Here is a 19,866-nt window from a genome sequence, read left to right as displayed (position 1 = left end):
ACATTGTTACTTCTGGTAATATGAAACCGAAAAATAGCAAGTGAAATGAAATGTCCACTACTAGCAGGAAAAGGAAGCTAGTCCTCCATATGCTTCAGGGCCCCGTAATACTGGCGCTTTATTACTATTATTATTAGTGATATATTCTTGGCAATTTGTCGTGGCTCATTTGCAATTATGGCCTGTCCCTTTTGCAGTTCGGAGACAGTTTGTCGGAATTTTATTTTTTAACAGCCATCTCTTTAATCTTTTGGGAACAGCATTTGTAGGACTAGCTCATAAGAAACGATCAGGTCCAGTGAGATGTTACAGCGCTGCGGTGACTTTTCCTTATCAGTTGTGGATTCTCTTGCCATTACACCATTGTGTGTATGGAAGGCATGAAGACAAGACCCTGCATCCTCGTGATATTTCGTTAGTGGGAGGGAGTGGGGGTCTTAACGCAGTCAGAGGCGAGATAAATGGAAGCTAGGGTCATTCAGCTCAGGCTTGGAGGCGAAGGGTGTCTTTAATCAGAGCGGTAATATCTCTCTCCAAAGGAGGGGCCGTGAAAGCCAAAAAAGAATTAATCTTTAAATGGCAGCTGGAAGATGACCTGAGGGGAACTTTAATCCTGGGAAGCCAACCCAGGTGCGGGCGTGGGCCGGTAGCGCACCTCGCCGAAATCTCAGAGGCGTAGACCCTGAAAACAGACCGGATAACGCGGCCCGCCAGCCGGGCACCGGAGGCTCGGAAGCGGGAGCTGGACGTTGGGTCGAGTGGGGAAGGCGCCGTTAGGCTACACGCCCCCGCCGCGCTACCTCCGGTCGCTCCTACGGGCCCGCTGGGCCCCGCCTTTTCGGCTGACGCGCGGGCGAGCGGGGGCGGGAGCGTGGGTGGGCCGAGCCGGGGCCGCAGGCGATTCGGCGGGCTCGGCCGCACCACCGCGCGTCCGCTCTCCGCCCGCCCTCCAGGCGCGTCTTTTCCGGGCTCGCGCCGCGCTGCTCCTCGCCCCGCCTCCGCAGGTTCTTCGGGTGCGCGCGCTGCTGCGGGTTTTTTTTTTTTTTTTCCTTTTCTTTCTTCCTTCTTTTTTTTTTTTTTTTTTTTTTTTTTCCTCTTTTGGCTCCGGTCTCTCCGGCGTGCCGGTACTCGCCCCAGCGCTAGCGGACACGCGGCTCCCTTCCGCCAGCTTCCTGAGGGCCGGACGCCGGCGGCTGCGAGAGCTCCGGGGACGACGCCTCGGGTGAGTAACCCCCGCCGGTGAGGCTGCGGCACCGGCGCCCCTGTGCTGTCGCATTCCGGGCCCCTGCTCCGGCGGCGCCACTCTCCCACACGTGAGTCCACAGGCGTTTGGGAGAACGTTCACGTTCCCGGAATTGGCTCGCTTTCTTCTGGAGCCCGATCTATCCGCCCTCCTCCCCTGGTGCCGGGAAGATCCCCGACATCTCTAGATCTTCCCCTTTACTCAAGTCTGGGATCCTCGAGACCCTGGCCTGTCTCTTGTGCCGCTTACCGCCCCTGGAGAGCCAGAATCATCTTCTCGATCGGGGCAGTACTCTTTGTCTTGATCGTTTCTAAAAGAGCATATCAAGAGCCGCCCAGGCTTCCCGATGACCTTAAGGGCGCCCCTAGACCTCAGCTCCATTTTGTGCGCTCTGGCTCGGTCAATATCCGAGGGTAAGCAGGTCTCTCTTACTCTAGAAGCATCCGCCCTTCGAATGTGAGGGATGCCCTGACTTTCGATATCCTCTTAGCTTCCGTATCTTTACGTATGTTACAGAACAGCTAGATTTTAGCAGAACCACGGTCTTATTTTTTCCTGTTCTATCGATATCCCTGTCCCTGTGGGTGGTATATATTTAGTATTAGCTTTATTCACTTCCTCTTCCTCTCATTTCAGTCCCTTACAGAAAGAACCGTCGCTGATGTCTATAGCACATAGGAAAAATCGAGGAGAATATGATTCATTGCCTAACCCCCATCAAGGGGTTACATATTTTAAATAAAACGTCATTTCTCCTCCTCACTCCAGCATCTCCTCCTTCAAAGGCATTTTTTCACCCCCTTGTAATGAATTTGCTCTGTTTGCTCTTTGACCTTAAAACAATCATCACTGCGGTGAGATGCAGAAAAAGGGCAAAATGGCAATTAAATTAACCCCTTCGGAAAAGTAAGCAGTATCCTTTATGGTCTAATCAACCACTTCCCAGTAGTTACTGTCACTTTACTATTTCTTTTCTTTTTCCTCAAACAGATAGTTTTAAGTGTTCTTCATACATTAAGCTGCATACAACTGGAGGTTCAATTACAGCACTGTGGATGAGCATATCAGTCAAGGTTTTAATAGTAAAGGCCTCTTCCCTGAATTGTAAAATAGCTCATGTTTTGCTTTGAAGCTGCTCAAGTGTAAGATATATGACTCCTGTAAGAATTAACACGCCATCTGCCATTTACGTGGAGGATGAAACATTAAACTGTTAGTATGATACGTGCACCATAGAATAAAGTACCTTATTGTTCTGATGTGAGAAGTAATTTGACACCTAAAGGTCCACAGAAGGTGTAATGCAACAATGAAAAGCTTGAGCAAATTCAGGGCTTTTTTTCCCCTAAAAATGCCTTTTAGAAAAAGTAGCCATTTATATTAAGATGTTTGTTTTGGGTAGGGGTGGGATGGATGAAGAAAGGAGAGTGTTGCCCAATTCAGTGAGAAATGAATTGGGACGCTGGAGAGGCTCAGGTTCAGTTCTAGCTCTAGATAATTGCATAACCTTGAACAAATCACTTTAGCTCTCTCAGTTTTTGCATCTGTAAAAGCATCTTGATGGTTGGCAGAATGATCCATAAATCCCCCAGTTTGAAATCAGTCTATCTGATGCAGTTTGCATCAAGGCTGTGCCAGATATAATTAGCTGTACCAGTTGTTAAGAATGCTGTTTTTCAAAGATCTGTATATACTAGTTCCAATTTATATATACACAATTCTTTTTTTAAAAAAAGACTTTTATTGACTTATTTTTAGACAAAGGGGAAGGGAGGGAGCAAGAGAGGAAGAGAAACATCAATGTGTAGTTGCCTCTCATGCGCCCCCTACTGGGCACCTGGCCCGTTACCCAGGCATGTGTCCTGACTGGAATCCAACTGGTGACCCTTTGGTTCACAGGCAGGTGCTCAATTCACTGAGCCACACCAGCCAGGGCTACATACATAATTCTAAATTCATCCTTATGAAATGATTATACTCTATGTGGATATCTTTAAATTGGGAAGCATTTTACGAAATTCAAGTATTGCAAGTTTCTGTTTGCAAGTAAAATGTGTGCATACCACAGTTTTAAAAATGTTCATGGCCCCTGGCTGGTGTGGCTCAGTGGATTGAGTGCCAGCCTACGAACCAAAAGGTCACGGGTTCGATTCCCAGTCAGGACGCATGCCTGTGTTGCAGGCCAGGTCCCCAGTAGGGGGCGTGCGAGAGGCAGCCACACATTGATATTTCTCTCCTTCTCTTTCTCCCTTTCCCCTCTCTAAAAATAAGTAAATAATTTTTTTTTAAATGTTCTTGGCTTTTAGGCATTTGTAAGAGAATTTATCAGTACTGCCTTGTAACTGTAATTGATTAAGATCTATAAAAGAATGTGCAGGCATCTCATTCATTCATTCAATTAATTTATCTTGTTCCCTCATTTGTCACTTTTTTTTGGCCAGGCCACCAGGATTTGATGGGTAAGACGAGCCCTACTATATGTTTAGTCTGGTATGGTAGTGATAGTAGTGGGGGTTGTGGAGGGATAGATGCATGGACAGTTTATTTATTAATATATTTATTGATTATGCTATTACAGTTGTCCCATTCACACCCCCTCACTCCACTCCATCCTGCCCACCCCCTCCCTCCCACATTCCCCACCTATAGTTTATGTCCATGGGTCATACTTATAAATTGTTCGGCTTCTACATTTCCTATACTATTCTTACCCTCTCCGAGTCTATTTTCTACCTACCATTTATGCTACTTATTCTCTGTACCTTTCCCCCCTCTCTCCCCCTCCCACTCCCCTGTTGATAACCCTCCATGTGAGCTCCATTTCTGTGGTTCCGTTTCTGTTCTAGTTGTTTGCTTAGTTTGCTTTTGTTTTTGTTTTAGGTGTGGTTGTTAATAACTGTGAGTTTGCTGTTATTTTTACTGTTCATATTTTTTATCTTCTTTTCTTAGATAAGTCCCTTTACCATTTCCTATAATAAGGGCTTGGTGATGATGAACTCCTTTAACTTGACCTTATCTGAGAAGCACTTTATCTGCCCTTCCATTCTAAATGATAGCTTTGCTGGATAGAGCAATCTTGGATGCAGATCCTTGCCTTTCATGACTTGGAATACTTCTTTCCAGCCCCTTCTTGCCTGTAAGGTCTCTTGGGAGAAATCAGCTGACAGTCTTATGGGATCTCCTTTGTAGGTAACTGTGTTCTTTTCTCTTGCTGCTTCTAAGATTCTCTCCTTATCTTTAATCTTGGGTAATGTAATTATGATGTGCCTTGGTGTGTTCCTCCTTGGGTCCAGCTTCTTTGGGACTCTCTGAGCTTCCTGGACTTCCTGGAAGTCTATTTCCTTTGCCAGATGAGGGAAGTTCTCCTTCATTATTTGTTCAAATAAGTTTTCAATTTTTTGTTCTTCCTCTTCTCCTTCTGGCCCCTATAATTCGGATGTTGGAACGTTTCAAGATGTCCTGGAGGTTCCTAAGCCTCTCCTCATTTTTCTGAATTCTTGTTTCTTCATTCTTTTCTGGTTGGATGTTTCCTTCTTCTTTTTGGTCCTTGCCTTTGATTTGAGTCCCAGTTTCCTTCGCCTCACTATTGGTTCCCTGTACATTTTCCTTTGTGTGTCTTAGCATAGCCTTCATTTTTACATCTAGTTTTCAACCAAATTCAACCAATTCTGTGAGCATCTTGATTACCAGTGTTTTGAACTGTGCATCTGATAGGTTGGCTACCTGTTCGCTGCTTAGTTGAATTATTTCTGGAGCTTTGAAGTGTTCTGTCATTTGTGTCATTTTTTTTTTTTTTTTTGTCTTGGTGCTTCTGTTGCTTAAAGGGGCGGAGCTTTAGGTGTTCCCCAGGGCGGGGTGATGCTGGTCGCTGTGCTGTGATGCTGTACTGTGATGCTGTACGTGGGGGAGGGGCCGAGAGGGAGCAATGGCGCCTGCTCCATTCTCTTCTGGATTTCAGTTACTACCTCTGCTACCCACAATCAGATTGGGCCCCGTCGGTGCAGGTTCCCGAGTGGGTGGGCTTGTGCACACCCTAGGCCCCTGTGGGTCTCTCCAAGGACCTTTCCTGTGAGGCTGGGAGTTTTTCCTGCTGCCGCCCCAACCCCCATGGGTGTTTTCACTCAGAGGTTTGAGGCTTTATTTCCCTGCGCTGGAGCCCTGGGTTACTCGGTCTGCTTCGCTCCCCCTCTGTTCCTCCCAGTTTATCTGTGCGCGAATGTGGGGCCGCAGGGTCTGCTAGTGGTCGGACTGCCTGCGCCGTTTGTCCCACACTCTGCCAGTCTGGGTCCCACCGGGGCAACATTCGAGAGTCCTCTCCGCCCCGGCTGCCCGTCTCTGCCCCTCCTACCGGTCTGGATGAATGTTTATTTTTTATCTACTTGGTGTCGGACTTCCTTGCCGTTTGATTTTCTGTCAGTTCTGGTTGTGCAAGGAGGCGCAGTGTGTCTACCTACGCCACCATCTTGGTTCTCAGAGTTTATTTTTATTAACAGCAACAATAACGGTCAAATCATGGACATAAAGTCTTGAGGATATTGAGCTCTCCAGGGGAGGAGGTGAGTGACTGTGTTAATTGTATTCTCTGGGTGGCATTCCTTTTTTGTTGTTGTTCCTTACCTTTCAATTGCTGAGACTTTAGCAAAAATAAAACATTTTTTCCCACTCCTAACGCTGGCTAGTCTTATATACTCTTTTCCTTTTTCTTTTTTAAAATAAATTTATTTTTTATTTTATTTACTCATTCATTTATTTTAAATATTTTATTTATTTTCAGAGAGAGGGAAAGAAAGAAAGAGAAACATCAATGTGTGGTTGCCTCTCATGTGCCCCCTACTGGGGACCTGGCCTACAACCCAGGCATGTGCCCTGACAGGGAATTGAACCTATGACCTCTTGGCATTCAGTCCACTGAGCCACACCAGCCAGGACATCATTATTTATTTATTGTTTAAGCTGTTAGAGTTGTTCCCATTTTTCTCCCCTTCCCCTCCATCTATACTCTTTTTCTTTCTCTTTTAACTGTTCATTTTCAGATAGTTGTAGATTCTTAAACAGTTGTCAAGAAATAATATACTTTATCTAATTTTCCCCAAAGGTAGCATCTTGCATGACTGTGATATAACATTATAAGGAAATTGAAATAGATAAAATCTATCTGCTTGATTCGGAGATCTTCAGTTTTATGTACACTAGTTTGTGTGTGTGTGTGTTTAGTTCTGTGCAGTGTTACCACATGATGAAATTCATGTAACTACCACCACAGTCAAGATACAGAACCGTACCATCACCATCTTGTAGCTGCAGCCATCTCCCTTCCTCACTCCCTTCCTGACCCCTGGCAACCACTAATCTGTTTTCCATGCCTGTACTTTTGTCATTTCAAGAATGCTATATAAATGGCATCATACAGTATGTAACTTTGAGGTTGACTTTCCCCCCTCCACTCAGCGTAATTCCCTAAAGATTCATGCAGGGAATGTATCTTGTATTGATAGTTCCTTTTTATTGTTGAGTCATAGTCCATGGTGTGGATATACTAGTTTTTTTAAACATTCACCCTTTGAAGGACATCTGGCTGTTTCCTGTTTTTGTTTTTAAACCTATTATAAATAAAGCTCCTGTGAACAATCCTATACGTTTTTTTTTTACGTGAACATAAATTTCCATTTCTTTGGGATAGATGCCCAAGTACAATTGCTTAGTTGTATGTTACTTGTATGTTTAGTTTTATGAAGAACTGCCAAGATGTTTGCCAGAGTAGCTTACCATTTTACATTCCCACCAGCAACATCTGAATTATGAATGCTCCTTATCCTGGCCAGCATTTGGTGGCATTACTATTCTTTATTTTAGCTATTCTGATTTGTGTGTAGTGATATCTTGTAGTTTTAATTTGCATTTCCCTGATGGCTAATGATGTTGAACATCTTTTCATATGCTCATTGGCCATCTCTGTATCCTCTTTAGTCAAAATGTATGATCATGTCTTCTGTACATTTTCTGGTTGGATTTTTTTTACTGTTGAGTTCTGAGAGGTCTTCATATATTCTAAATACTAGTCCTTTGTTGCATATGTGGTTTGCAACTATATTCTCCCAGTCTGTAGCTGGACTTTTCATCCTCTTCACAGTGATTTTCACAGACCAAGTCTTTAAATTTGATAAGTCCCAGTTTACAATTTTTTTCTTTATCAGTCTTTGGTGTCAAGGGGTCTTATATACCTTTGTTATTTAGTTTATTCCTTGCTGTTCTGTAATCCAACATTTCTGTAAGCAATGTGAACATTTTTTCTTTCACAGTTCTGGAGTTCAGATGTATCTGTGAGCAAGTGGTATTGGTGGCTGAGAGTGAATACATACTCACACATGCTCTTGCTATATTAAAATGGCTGCTGTCCTTTTGTGTCTTATAAACATCATTTCTCCCTTTACTTAGGCTGTCAAGTAAAATGTTAAAATTAATATTTTAAAATTAAATAGCCACACAATGTGCCAAGGGGGTTTTGGTTTCACTTTCTGAATTAAAAATATTTTGGCAAAACTATAGGTTTTTTAATCAAGTTTTCTGGTAAATAATCTGAAGAAAAAATTTGTATTCTCACTTAAATGTATGTTGGAAGTTTACTTCTGCATTTTGAATACTGAAGTTGTGAATAATGACCATGTAGTTAGTAGGCTTTTTATACTCACTATCCATTATCAGAATAATCAGTAAAAGACTGTTGAATTTGTATGTCTAGATTGTATATTTTCCTTTTATAGTAGCTACTTAATGTTCATTTTAAGTATCTTTAAAATAAACATTAGCTTTAAGGGGAATTGCAACTTTATATTTTGAAAAATGTATGCTCATAATTATGAGAACTTATAGGAAAAGGTTAGTGATTAACTTTGAGAATATTTGTTTCTGTAATGCGGTACTGACATGACTACTTGTCCCTTCAGAATAACCATATTTGCTTAAAATAAGTGTACAGCTAAGGTAGTAGATTGCTGTTTTTCAAACATTGGTGTAATTCAAGGACCAGCAAAATACTGCCCACTGCCTGCTTTTGGTTTTGTTTTTAAAAACCACCTTCTGTTGCAACACAGCCACAGAATTTCATTTATTCATTTATGCATTGTCTGGCTGCATCCAAAATACAATGTCAGAATTCAAACAGAGAACTTATGGCCCTAAAAGCCTATTTAATCCCTGGTCCATTACAGAAAAAGTTTGCCTAGGGACAAATCAGCCTTATAAATCATTGAGTGTTTATGTTATAAAGGAAATTTAATGAAATGTACTGCAACTTTTACTACATTTTAGTTATATTTCCATGGAAAATAGTGGTTGGGAAGAGTGGATTCATTTTCTTTACTAAGTCCTCAAGGCACTGTTTTCTAGGAGCAGCATTAAGGAATGAGTGGAGAGGGTTGATTTCACTGTTTCACTGGGAAAGTAAATTTACAGGTATGGCAACTAGTGAGATTCAGAAAGAGTCATATGTGGTCCTGATGCCCTTTGGTGATTCTGTTGTTGCCAAGGTAAAGAAAAGCCCAAGAATAGCAGTACTGTTATACCTGCTCCCAAAACTGCTATGTGATTTTTAAGTACATAGTAGTTTAAGCCTATCAAGCTGAGCTTAGACTGTTGGTTGATTATTTTTTATGCAGCTTTGTTTTGTAAGTTAAAAGTTGACACTTCAGTTCTTTTAAATGCCTTATGTATGATGTTGAAAATGTAAATTGAGTTAGGACATTTGCCTGTACGTTTGGAAAGAAATTGATTCCCATCTCACATCATACAATACATAAATAAAGGATATATTTTAAAAAACATCTGGAAAGCATAAGACAACTATAACAAAGTGTAAGAGGTAAATGAAAGGCTGGGGAAAATAGCTTCTACATATGCAGTACAATATTAATTGACTTCTACTGAACTGACTCACCACATTAAATGATGCTCTTTATTTCCTTTGTAAAAAAACTGTGCAGTGGACACTCGCTGTTGAGTAAGCTGGTCTATGCCAGGATGCTTGTGCACCCATCAGCAGAACACATGCTTTTATCACTGAACATATGTATGTGGTGGTTTTTGTTTTGTAAATATATAATTTATTTTCATATTTTGTAATGTGATAAAATATAAGTGGGGGTAATTGAAGTTCTTACTGAAAATTTATGGATTAAATGATGTGATGTCTGGGATTTGCTTTAAATGTTATGAGAGATGGTGGAGATGTGGAGTATGTAGAGATATTAAAAGTCAAATGCAGCACATGCAATTTTTGGAGCTGGGTGATAGTTACATTAGGTTCATGTTTTTATACAAAACAAATTGAGTGTATCGTAAAGAGTTTGTGAAAGCAAGTTATTAATGCCCAATTGGAGTAACATGATAAAAGATTCATATAAAATAAATATAAAAATCTAAAGGAGTTCTTCACTCAGTTCCTTCCAAGTGTCTTAGGTTCTTTGAAGTTCTAAGTAATGTCTAAGAATCCTGTTTAAATTTCTTTACACTCAGTGTGGGTCTGCATTAAAGAAAAAGGTTTTGGCCTCTTGGCCCTATATCAAACGTTTGATGAGTGAGTGTTCATTTTACCACTGATAAAAATGAAATGTTTGTCATATGCATTTTTTATGATTATTCACCTTAATTGACCTTTTCATTAACTAATCAACTGTTCCAAATAACATTAGATTAAAAGTCTTCTACTTTATATTCATGATATATAAAGAACCCCTACAAATTAATCAATAAGAGAAAAGGTACTCATTAGAAAAAAAATTAAAATGACGAATAAAAAACAAATGATGCTCAAATTCACTCTAGTAATTAGAGAAATTAAAATGATTGTTAAAGAACAAAATTCAACCCAGTAAATTTGAGGCTCTGAAGGGTTTTATCAAGCAGTTTATGAATCAGGCAGTGTGCCTTCTAGCAACTAGCAGGGTGTTCCGAGGGGTTGCACAATATAGAAGGTATTTATAGGAAGAAGAGTATGGCAGGAGTGTTACTAATAAAAGAAAATGAAGGATTATTTTTAGGCCAGATAATGTTCTTTTTTTGAGGCAGAAGGGAATGACAGATTTTATCATACAGATTACCTCACTGGTACTAATCAGGACATTTCAGACTGATTGGTTTGAATTTCTACTCCTGGGAGAGACGGTTAGATTAGTTAGGTTAGTTTTTAAGTTTTGGTTTGGTGATGGGGCTAAGCAAAAGTGACTCCATTTTGGCTGCTGTTCCCTTTTTTAAAACCCCATTTTCACCAAATACGTTCGCAAAAACTATAATATCCACTTTTAGCAAGAACTTGGCAGTGTCATAAATTGTTAATGAGACTGCAGATTGTTTGTGATAAAGAATACACAGTCCTCTCTTTTTAAATGTACATGTATTTTGACCAGCAATTCTGTTAGGAACCTATTCTAGGGAAATATCTGCACATGTGTATAAAGGCATATGGAAGGAGGCTTCCGGTCAAGATGACGACGTAGGCATACATGGCTCTCACCTTTTTGCACAACCACATCACAATTTCAACTAAAATATAGAACAACCATCACTCAGGAACATCAGAAATCGAGGTTAATGGAAGTCTGGCAACTACAGAATTAAAGAAACTGCATCCATCTGGACTGGAAGGAAGGGCACAGATGTGGAATGGGCTGGTCCAACACCTCATGGATAAAAATTCGGGAGGGATATCTTGGGAATGAGGAGTCCTAGACCCACATGAGGCCCCCTAGCCCAGGATTCTTTCCCAGGAAGGTAAGTCCCCCACAACTTCTGGCTGCAAAAACCAGACCGGAGTTTGAGTCAGTAGAAGAAATTGCTGGAAGCCCAAGCAGTTCCCGTTAAAGAACCTACACACGGACTCACCTACTCAGACTTACTCCCTTTGAGCTCCAGCACTGGACTAGCAGCTTGAAAGGAACCTGTGGTATACGGGGAGAAACTGCAGTGTCTGGCATCAAGCTGAGCAGAGGCCATTGTCCTTTTGTTAAACCCTCCCCCCACAGAGCCTGTAGGCTGGTGCCATATCTGAGATTCCATCAACCTGGCTAACACTGTTTGACCCACCTTGGAGATCCCCAGAGACGCTCCACCTAACTTAGGGCCCACCCAAGCTGCTTTTCCGTAAGAATGGCTGGTCTTGGCTCCTAAATCCTATCAAACAAGCAACAGCTGGCTTCAGTGAGCCCTAGTGGCAGCCTGATTAGACTCACAGCTTGGCTTCACCTGGGAGTCTCTAAGCCATGGGTGTCGAACTCATTTTCACTGGGGGCCACATCAGCCTCACAGTTGCCTTCAAAGGGCTGAATGTAATTTCAACTCCTTAACAGTTAAGGAAGGAGAAGTTACACTTATACAGTCCTAAAATTATTTTGGCCCTATGAGGGCAACTGAGGCTGATGTGGCTCCCAGTGAAAATGAGTTTTGACACCCCTGCTCTAAGCCCAGCACAAGTAGCAGCCATCTCAGGTTGCTTTATAACTCAGGCAGGGTGGCCCCTGGCAGAACATAGGTGCAGGCTGACCTTGGCCTATACCACCCGAGAAACCCCAGGGCCAGTGCACCCAGTGGACATCTATAGACTACGTCAGAGCACCACCACCCTGCCCCTGCACGGCTGATCCTCCCCAGAGGGCTGAGGTTGGTGGTCAGTTGGGTAACAGCCAATCCTCACAGCTGACTGGCCCAGGTAAATCTCTCCCATTGATTTGCCAACAGCAACTAAGACTCAACTACAAGAGCAGGGTATAGTCAGCCCACGTGAAGGGCTCACCTCAAGTACCCACCTTGTGTGATAGAGAAGGCTGTGCCACTGGACCCTACAGGACACCTACTACATTAGGGCACACTACCAAGACATGGAGTCAAAGCAGCTCTACCCAATACATAGAAACAAACAGAGGAAGGCTGCCAAAATGAGGAGACAAAGAAACATGACCCAAATGAAAGAACAGATCAAAACTCCAGAAAAGGAACTAAAAAAATGGAGATAAGCAATCTATCAGATGCAGGGTTCAAAACACTGGTTATAAGGATGCTCAGGAACTTAGTGAGGACCTCATCAGCATACAAAAGATCCAGCCAGAAACTGAGGACACACTAATTGAAATAAAGAACAATTTACAGAGAATCAATAGTAGAGTGGATGAAGCCACAAACCAAATCCATGATTGGAACATAAGGAAGCAAAAAACAATCAATCAGAACAACAAGGAGAAAAAAGAATTCCCCCCAAATTAGGGTAGTATAAGCAGCCTCTGAGACAACTTCAAGCTTTACAACATTTGCGTCAGAGGGGTGCCAGAAGGAGAAGAGAAAGAGCAAGAAATTGGAAATCTATCTGAAAAAAATAGTGAAAGAAAGCTTCCCTAATTTGATGAAGGAAACAGACATGCAAGTCCAGGAAGCACAGAGAGTCCCAAACGAGAGCAATGGCAAGAGGCCACTCTAAGACACATCACAATTAAAATGTCAAAGGTTAGAGATAAAGAGAGACTCTTAAAAGCAGCAAGAGAAAAGAAGTTAGTTACCAGATAGTTGCCAGATGGGAGGGGGGAGGGGGGAATGGGTGAAGAGGTGAGGGGATTAAGAAGTACAGATAGGTAGTTCTAGAATAGCCATGGGGATGTAAAGTACAGTGTTGGAAATGGAGTAGCCAAAAAACTTAATGTGAATGACCCATGGACATGAACAATGGTGGGGGGATTGCCTGAGGGAGTACAGGGTGCTGGGTGGAGTGGGACAAGGGGGAAAAACAGGAACTGTAATAGCATGATCAATAAAATATAATTAAAAAATAAAAGCAAAATGTAAAAAAATTATGTCAGATGTTACTACAGTGAAAACTTGGAAGTAACCTAAATGCCCATCAATAGGGGAATGAGTTCAATAAAAATATGCTGTTGTATGTAATACCATAGAGCTTTTAGAAGAAAGACACCCCTTGGACCTATATAAACTGGCATAGGAGTGCCTAAGCATTGTTAAAGCGGTAAGGGATAGAGGAGGGAGTTACAGAACAGTCCATATACCATTATTCCACTGACCTAAAAAAAAAAAAAAGACCTTACCATGCGTATGGATAAAACAAAAAGGTCTCTGGGTGTCCAACCCACGGTCCAGGATGGCTATGAATGTGGCCCATCACAAAATTGTAAATTTACTTAAAACCTTTTGTTTTGCTGATCGCATTTGTTAGTGCTTGTGTATTTAATGTGTGGGCCAAGACAATTCTTCTTCCAATGTGACCCAGACGCCAAAATGTTGGACACCCCTGGGATCAATACCACAAGTAGTTATCTCTAGAGGAAAAGGGAAGGGAGTGGTGGTAGAGGAAGGCAGTTTAGGGATACTTTTATTTATTTATTTTTTTTACTCACTTTCATTTTATGTTTTTATTGTTCAATTACAGTTGTCTGGATACTTTCACTTTTTAAAATTTATTTTTATTTTTTCATTTTTTAATTAATTTATTTTTATTCAGTTACAATTGTCTGCATTTTTCTCCCCATCCCTCCACCCCACCCCAGCCAGTCCTACCTCCCTCCCTCACCTCTACCCTCCCCCTTGATTTTGTCCTTGTGTCTTTTATAGTAGCTCCTATAGACCCCTCTCCCCACTCTCCCCTCCCCACTCCCCTCTGGCTATTGTTACAATGTTCTTAATTTCAATGTCTCTGGTTATATTTTGTTTGCTTTTTTCTTTTGTTGATTATGTTCCAGTTAAAGGTGAGATCATATGGTGTTTGTCCCTCACCGCCTGACTTATTTCACTTAGCATAATGCTCTCCAGTTCCATCCATGCTGTTGCAAAGGGTATAAGCTCCTTCTTTCTCTCTGCTGCATAGAATTCCATTGTGTAAATGTACATAGTTTTTGGATCCACTCATTTGCTGATGGGCACTTAGGTTGCTTCCAGTACTTAGCTATTGTAAATTGTGCTGCTATGAACATTGGGGTGCATAGGATCTTTTGGATTGGTGTTTCAGGGTTCTTAGGGTATAATCCCAGCAGTGGAATTGCTGGGTCAAAGGGCAGTTCCATTTTTAGTTTTCTGAGGAAATTCCATATTGTTTTCCACAGTGGCCTCACCAGTCTGCATTCCCACCAACAGTGCACTAGGGTTCCCTTTTCTCCGCATCCTCTCCAACATTTGTTTGTGGATTTGTTTATGTTCGCCACTCTGACTGGTGTGAGATGGTACCTCATTGTGGTTTTAATTTGCATGTCTCTGATGGCTAGTGATGCTGAGCATCTTTTCCTATGTCTCTGGGCCCTCTGTATGTCTTCCTTGGAGAAGTGTCTGTTCAAGTCCTTTGCCCATTTTTTAATTGGGTTGTTTGTCTTCCTGGAGTAGAGTCGTGTGAGTCCTTTATATGTTTTGGAGATCAGGCCCTTGTCAGAGGTATCATTGGCAAATATGTTTTCCCATACTGTTGGTTCTCTTTTACTTTTTATTCTATGCAATTCTACAGTGTATTTCTAAATTTACAGGTACTTTTTAAAAAAGATTTTATTAATTTATTTTTAGAGAGAGGGGAAGGGAGGGAGAAAGAGAGGGAGAGAAACATCAATGTGTGGATGTCTTTCATGCATTCCGTACTGGGGACTTTGGCTTGCATCCCAGGCTTGTGCCCTGACTGGGAATGGAACTGGTGACCGTTTGGTTCCCAGGCCAGCACTCAATCCACTGAGCCACACCAGCCAGGGCTACAAGTACAGTTTTGATAGTAACTATAGAGATTAATAATACAAAACATGTACACACTGGAAGACACTTACAATGGGATTTCTTCATTGTATATTATACAAAGACATTGTGCTAGAAGTGTAGTGCCTTGTACTTAATGAGGACTCAGGTATTTTTGTAAAATACTTTTCTCCTTTTGTTAAAATGCTTTATGTATTTTCTGCATTGAAAATATAAGCATACAAAAATAAAAACACCTAACCTCATACCCAGAGAGGTCCATGATCAACTTTGAGTATATCTGCTTGTGCACACATGTTTGTGTACCCCATGTATGCACAGTTGCATGCCTAGGTGTACACATGGGCTTGCTCATGTGCAAACATGTATCTTCCTACAAAATGGGTTCTTACTATACAGAATGACTTGTAACTTGCTTCCTTTAACTTGACACTATTGTGAGCATCTTTCACGATTGATAACTCTAAGTGAAAAAGACATCTTGGTGAGAAAAGAACCATATGGTGCCATGCGAATATAGCATTCTATTCTAACTAAAACAACCAGTTTCTAGAACAAACTATATATTCTTTCAAAAAAAGCCACGGTCAGCAAAAGTAAATAACCAAGGAATTTTTAAATCCCTCAATGTTAAACCAGTTCATTTCTGATTTGAATTTAACTATGAACATGTTATTTAAATTGTAGTTATTAATAATGATGAAAAAGTGCAAAATATTAAAATTCATTAGGAATATCTTTTGGGTGGAGATTGGTTTTAATGAAGTTTTAAAACTGAGCTTGAATAACTTCGGTTCAAGGAAAAAACAACTCTAATTCTTGGTAAAGGTGTGTGCTTAGTTGTATTTTACAATTTATGAAAGTAAAGAAAATCTAGGTATCTATAGCAACATGAATCTTTTTCTGTAGTACATCAGTGTATAGTATATAAAATTGAATATTAAGAGAACTGTGTTGGAGAACCAGGTTTGAATTGGGGAAGTATATATGTATTCTGCTCTCTCATGTCATCTAGAAATATTTATTGAGCACATCTGCTGAAGACTCAGTATAAACTCTTCAGATTTATACTATGGGTCTTAAGGGTGAAATACCTCACTTTATACTGAAGACTGTTTGATATTTTAATCATTTTCTGTGGATTCAGTAGAGTTTTTATATAAGAAAGAGTCTACCATGTAAACAGTGGTGTTAATATGAAGGCCAGTATAGCTGCTCATGTTTTTGTTCTGGCAATTGAAACAGTATCCCTGATCTCCAAGGATGTGCTTATTGGCCTTTTTGGAATTGATTTCACAGCATGAGGATTTTTCACTCAAAGGTACTGTCAAATTACTAGATTTTAAACAGCAGTCAGGGTAGAGGTTCCATATTTCTCACTTGATTAGTAAGAGGTGCATGTGAGATTGGCCTATTAGATGTTGTTAACAGTAATGGTAGATTCCAGTGGTTATAAAGTTAATGCAGTGGAAGGAATGGTGAAATACCTGTTTTTCTCTTAGGTATTCTATTTATTACCCATGAGCTTAAAGTATTTTTATACTATAAAAAACTAATGATAGGGTTTTGAAGGAGCACTCCCCTGGAGGTACCTGAGTGACGAGTCATCAAAGAAAACCTGAAGAAATGGGCAGAGCTGGTGCCACCGAAATGGTCATTAGTCATTATGTTCGGAATATAGGTTTCCCTCGCTATCTGAAAGTAGAACATTCTTATGAACCCTTTCCTAAGCTAAAATGGTGTAAAGTGAAGAAGCAATTACCTTAGGACACATCTTGCTAGCAGATACACAGAAGAAATTGAGATAAAGCACAGATGCTCCCACATTTCAAAGTTTTCGGGGCTTGATGCTGAGATGCTGAGTGTAGTTCCCAGGAAGCAACTGGGCTGTGTCGCCCTTGCTGTTGGGGATGCACGCTACCTCAGTAAGGGCTCACTGCAAAGCAAACACATACTATTTTTGTACTTTGCCCTTTTTTGTAAAAGCAAAATGTTTTTTCGATTTCTGTTACTAATGTAGCCCTTTTGTCAAAGCGAATTGTCATAAAGTGAACTTTTTTAAAGTGGGGGGGACCTGCATGTTAGTCATTTCTGCTTCTCAAATGAACCGAAAGCTTGAAAACTTCCCTCAGAGGAACTTGGTGAATGAGCTTAAAAGTCAGTCTTGGTGTGGAAAGCACTAGAGAAGATAGAACTCTCACTAATGGCTCATGGGACAAATCCATGTGAAAAGACGCTGTATGTTCCACAATACCACTGAAGATACTAAGTTGAGAAGTAGCTTAAAAGAACAGTTGACAAATCATAACTTGACTGAGAGGTAGAGCTGGGCAGAATTAGTTACAAACAATTTTCAGATGAATGTTTTTCAAACAAACAGAACAACAACAAAAATAGACCAGGGATCATGGCATTTGTATACACAGAACCACAGAAACCCTTCAGGATTTGCTCACATGCAAAGTTAGTCTAGGATGATTTAAAGTAAAATATTTGGGACTCCCTCTGTGCCCAGGCAATAACCTACAGAAGTAGGTTAGAAGTTCTGTGAAGCAAGTAGTTTCCATGATGTGAAAACTAGAAAAGGCAAGGTTCAGGCTCTCTGCTGGTGAATTACCGCCATGTGCTAATGGGAGTCTATGTAGTATTTATTTCCCTCAATAGAAAGAAATGTCATACATATTCATTCAAATGAATAGATTACATACTTTTAAGCCAAATGACTGAACTTGTAAGGATGTTATAAAACTTAAATGTCTGCCTCCCAATTTTTGGATTCCATTACCTAGATTTTGTTTTCGTTGTCAAGTATGAAGGTCAGGATTTTTATGTGGAAGTAGGTTTTTAATTTAAACGCATATTTACATTAATTTTAAAATTCTCTTGACCATCAAGAGATTGTTAAGTATTAAAATGTTTATGAGGTAGTAGCTTTGTTTAGAAAATGTTCATCACCACTCAAATTTGCTTCTTCATAGGTGGTATCCTTTAAAGTAGTTTTAGAAGAGATAGCTGCAAAATAGAAACCCTCATGGTGAAACTCCCACCTCTTTTTGTATTTGTTTTTTTAAGTATGTTTATTGATTATGCTATTACAGTTTTTCCAATTTTCCCCCTTTATCGCCCCTCCACCCTGTCCCCCCAACCCTCCAGCATTCCCCCCGCCTTAGTTCATGTCCGTGGCTTGTACATATAAGTTCTTTTGAGTCCTATGTTTCCTATACCATTTTTATCTCTCCCCGTCTATTTTATGCCCACTAATTATGCTTCTTCTTCCCTGTACCTTTTCCCCACTATTCCTCCCCTGTGATGTACATTTCTGTGATTCTGTTCCTGTTCTAGTTGTTTGCTTAGTTTTTGTTTTTGTTGTTTTTCTTTTTTTTAGGTTCAGTTGATAGTTGTGAGTTTGTTGTTATTTTATTGTTCATAGTTTTGATCTTCTTTTTCTTAGATAAGTCCCTTTAACATTTCATGTAATAATGGCTTGGCAATGATGAACTCCTTTAACTTGACCTTATTTGAGAAGCACTTTATCTTCCCTTCCATTCTAAATGATAGCTTTGCTGGATAGAGTAATCTTGGATATAGGTCCTTGGGTTTCCTGACTTCAAGTACTTCTTTCCAGCCCCTTCTTGCCTGCAAGGTTTCTTTTGAGAAATCAGCTGATAGTCTAATGGGCACTTCTTTGCAGGTAACTGTCTCCTTTTCTCTGGCTTCTTTTAGGATTCTCTCCTTATCTTTAATCTTGAGTAACTTAATGATGATGTGCCTTGATGTGTTCGTCTTTGGTTCCCACTTCTTTGGAACTCTCTGGGCTTCCTGGAATTCCTGGAAGTCTGTTTCCTTTGCCAGACTGGGGAAGTTTTCCTTCATTATTTTTTCAAATAAGTTTTCAATTTCTTGCCATTGTTCTTCTTCTGGCACCCCTATAATTCAGATATTGGAATGTTTCGAGTTGTCCCAGAGGTTCCTAAGCTGCTCTTCATTTTTTTGAATTCTTGTTTCTTCTGGATGGATGTTTATTTCTTTCTTTTGTTTCAAATCGCTGATTTGAGTCCTGATTTCCTTCCTGTCACTGTTGGTTCCCTGAACATTCTGCTTTATTTCACTTTGGGTATCCTTCCTTTGTTTTTTCATTTCTTGACCAAGTTCAATCAGATCTGTGAGCATTTTGATTACTAGGGCTTTAAATTCTCCATCAGATAGGTTGGTGATCTCCACCTCGCTTAGTTCTCTTTCTGAGGTTATGCTCTGTTCTTTCCTTTGGGCCACACTTCTTTGTGTTGGTGCAGCTGATAGGTTGTAAGGGGGCGGGGCAGCCCTTTTTGCTGCGCTGTGGTGCTGCCTGTGGGGGAGGGGCCAGAGAGGGAAGAGTGAGGCTGGCCGGCCCGTCTCTAACACACTTTCCAACAGACTCTGGTGTCAAGACTGGAAGTATGTCCCACCATGGCAACCCCAGCCTTAGCCCACTGTCAGCTCTGAGTCTCAGTTTTCCCCTTAAGTCAGCCCCGCCCACATAGCCTGCCCAGCCGGCCCTGCCCCCAAGGCCTTTTTTGCTTTGCCACTTTTTTCTGAGTCCGCAGGTGCAGTCTGCCGCCTTACCGGTCTGGTTGTTCTGGTGGATTTTTTTCTTTAATTCCTTGGTTGTTGGAGTTCCATGCATTTTGATTTTCTGGCGCTTTTGTTTGTTTATTGATTTTATACTGGCTGTTGTCCTCCTTTTGGTTGTGCGAGGAAGTGAAGGGTTTCTACCTACGCCTCCATCTTGGCTGGAACTCCTTTTTTATTTGTTTTGAAATGGAGTTTCCACACCACTTTTACAGCATTTCTTTTGGGATTGAGTGGGTAGAACTGAACGAGGGATGATTCATGACCCCAGGAGTACCAAGTATTCAGTGGAGATA

At 40.9% G+C, this 19,866-nt stretch overlaps 1 protein-coding gene across 11 annotated transcripts in view; it reads left to right on the top strand.

Moving 5' to 3' along the window:
• Window positions 1-752: 752 nt before the first annotated feature.
• Window positions 753-19,866, top strand: part of ACSL4 (acyl-CoA synthetase long chain family member 4) — a 100,423-nt gene continuing 81,309 nt past the window's right edge. For 7 of the 11 annotated variants that reach the window (XM_053917084.2, XM_053917083.2, XM_053917080.2 and 4 more), the window contains exon 1: window positions 1,083-1,222. The gene's annotated coding sequence lies outside the window, so the exon portion shown is untranslated. Of the gene's footprint in view, window positions 1,223-7,542; window positions 7,611-19,866 lie in introns of all 11 variants that reach the window. The other 4 variants (XM_071220350.1, XM_071220349.1, XM_071220348.1 and 1 more) reach the window with 2 other exon arrangements.

The sequence above is a fragment of the Desmodus rotundus genome, chromosome X (genome assembly GCF_022682495.2).
Source record: "Desmodus rotundus isolate HL8 chromosome X, HLdesRot8A.1, whole genome shotgun sequence".
Taxonomy (NCBI): domain Eukaryota; kingdom Metazoa; phylum Chordata; class Mammalia; order Chiroptera; family Phyllostomidae; genus Desmodus; species Desmodus rotundus.
Note: the sequence above shows the minus strand (reverse complement) of the source record. Positions and strands in the feature narration are given on the sequence as shown.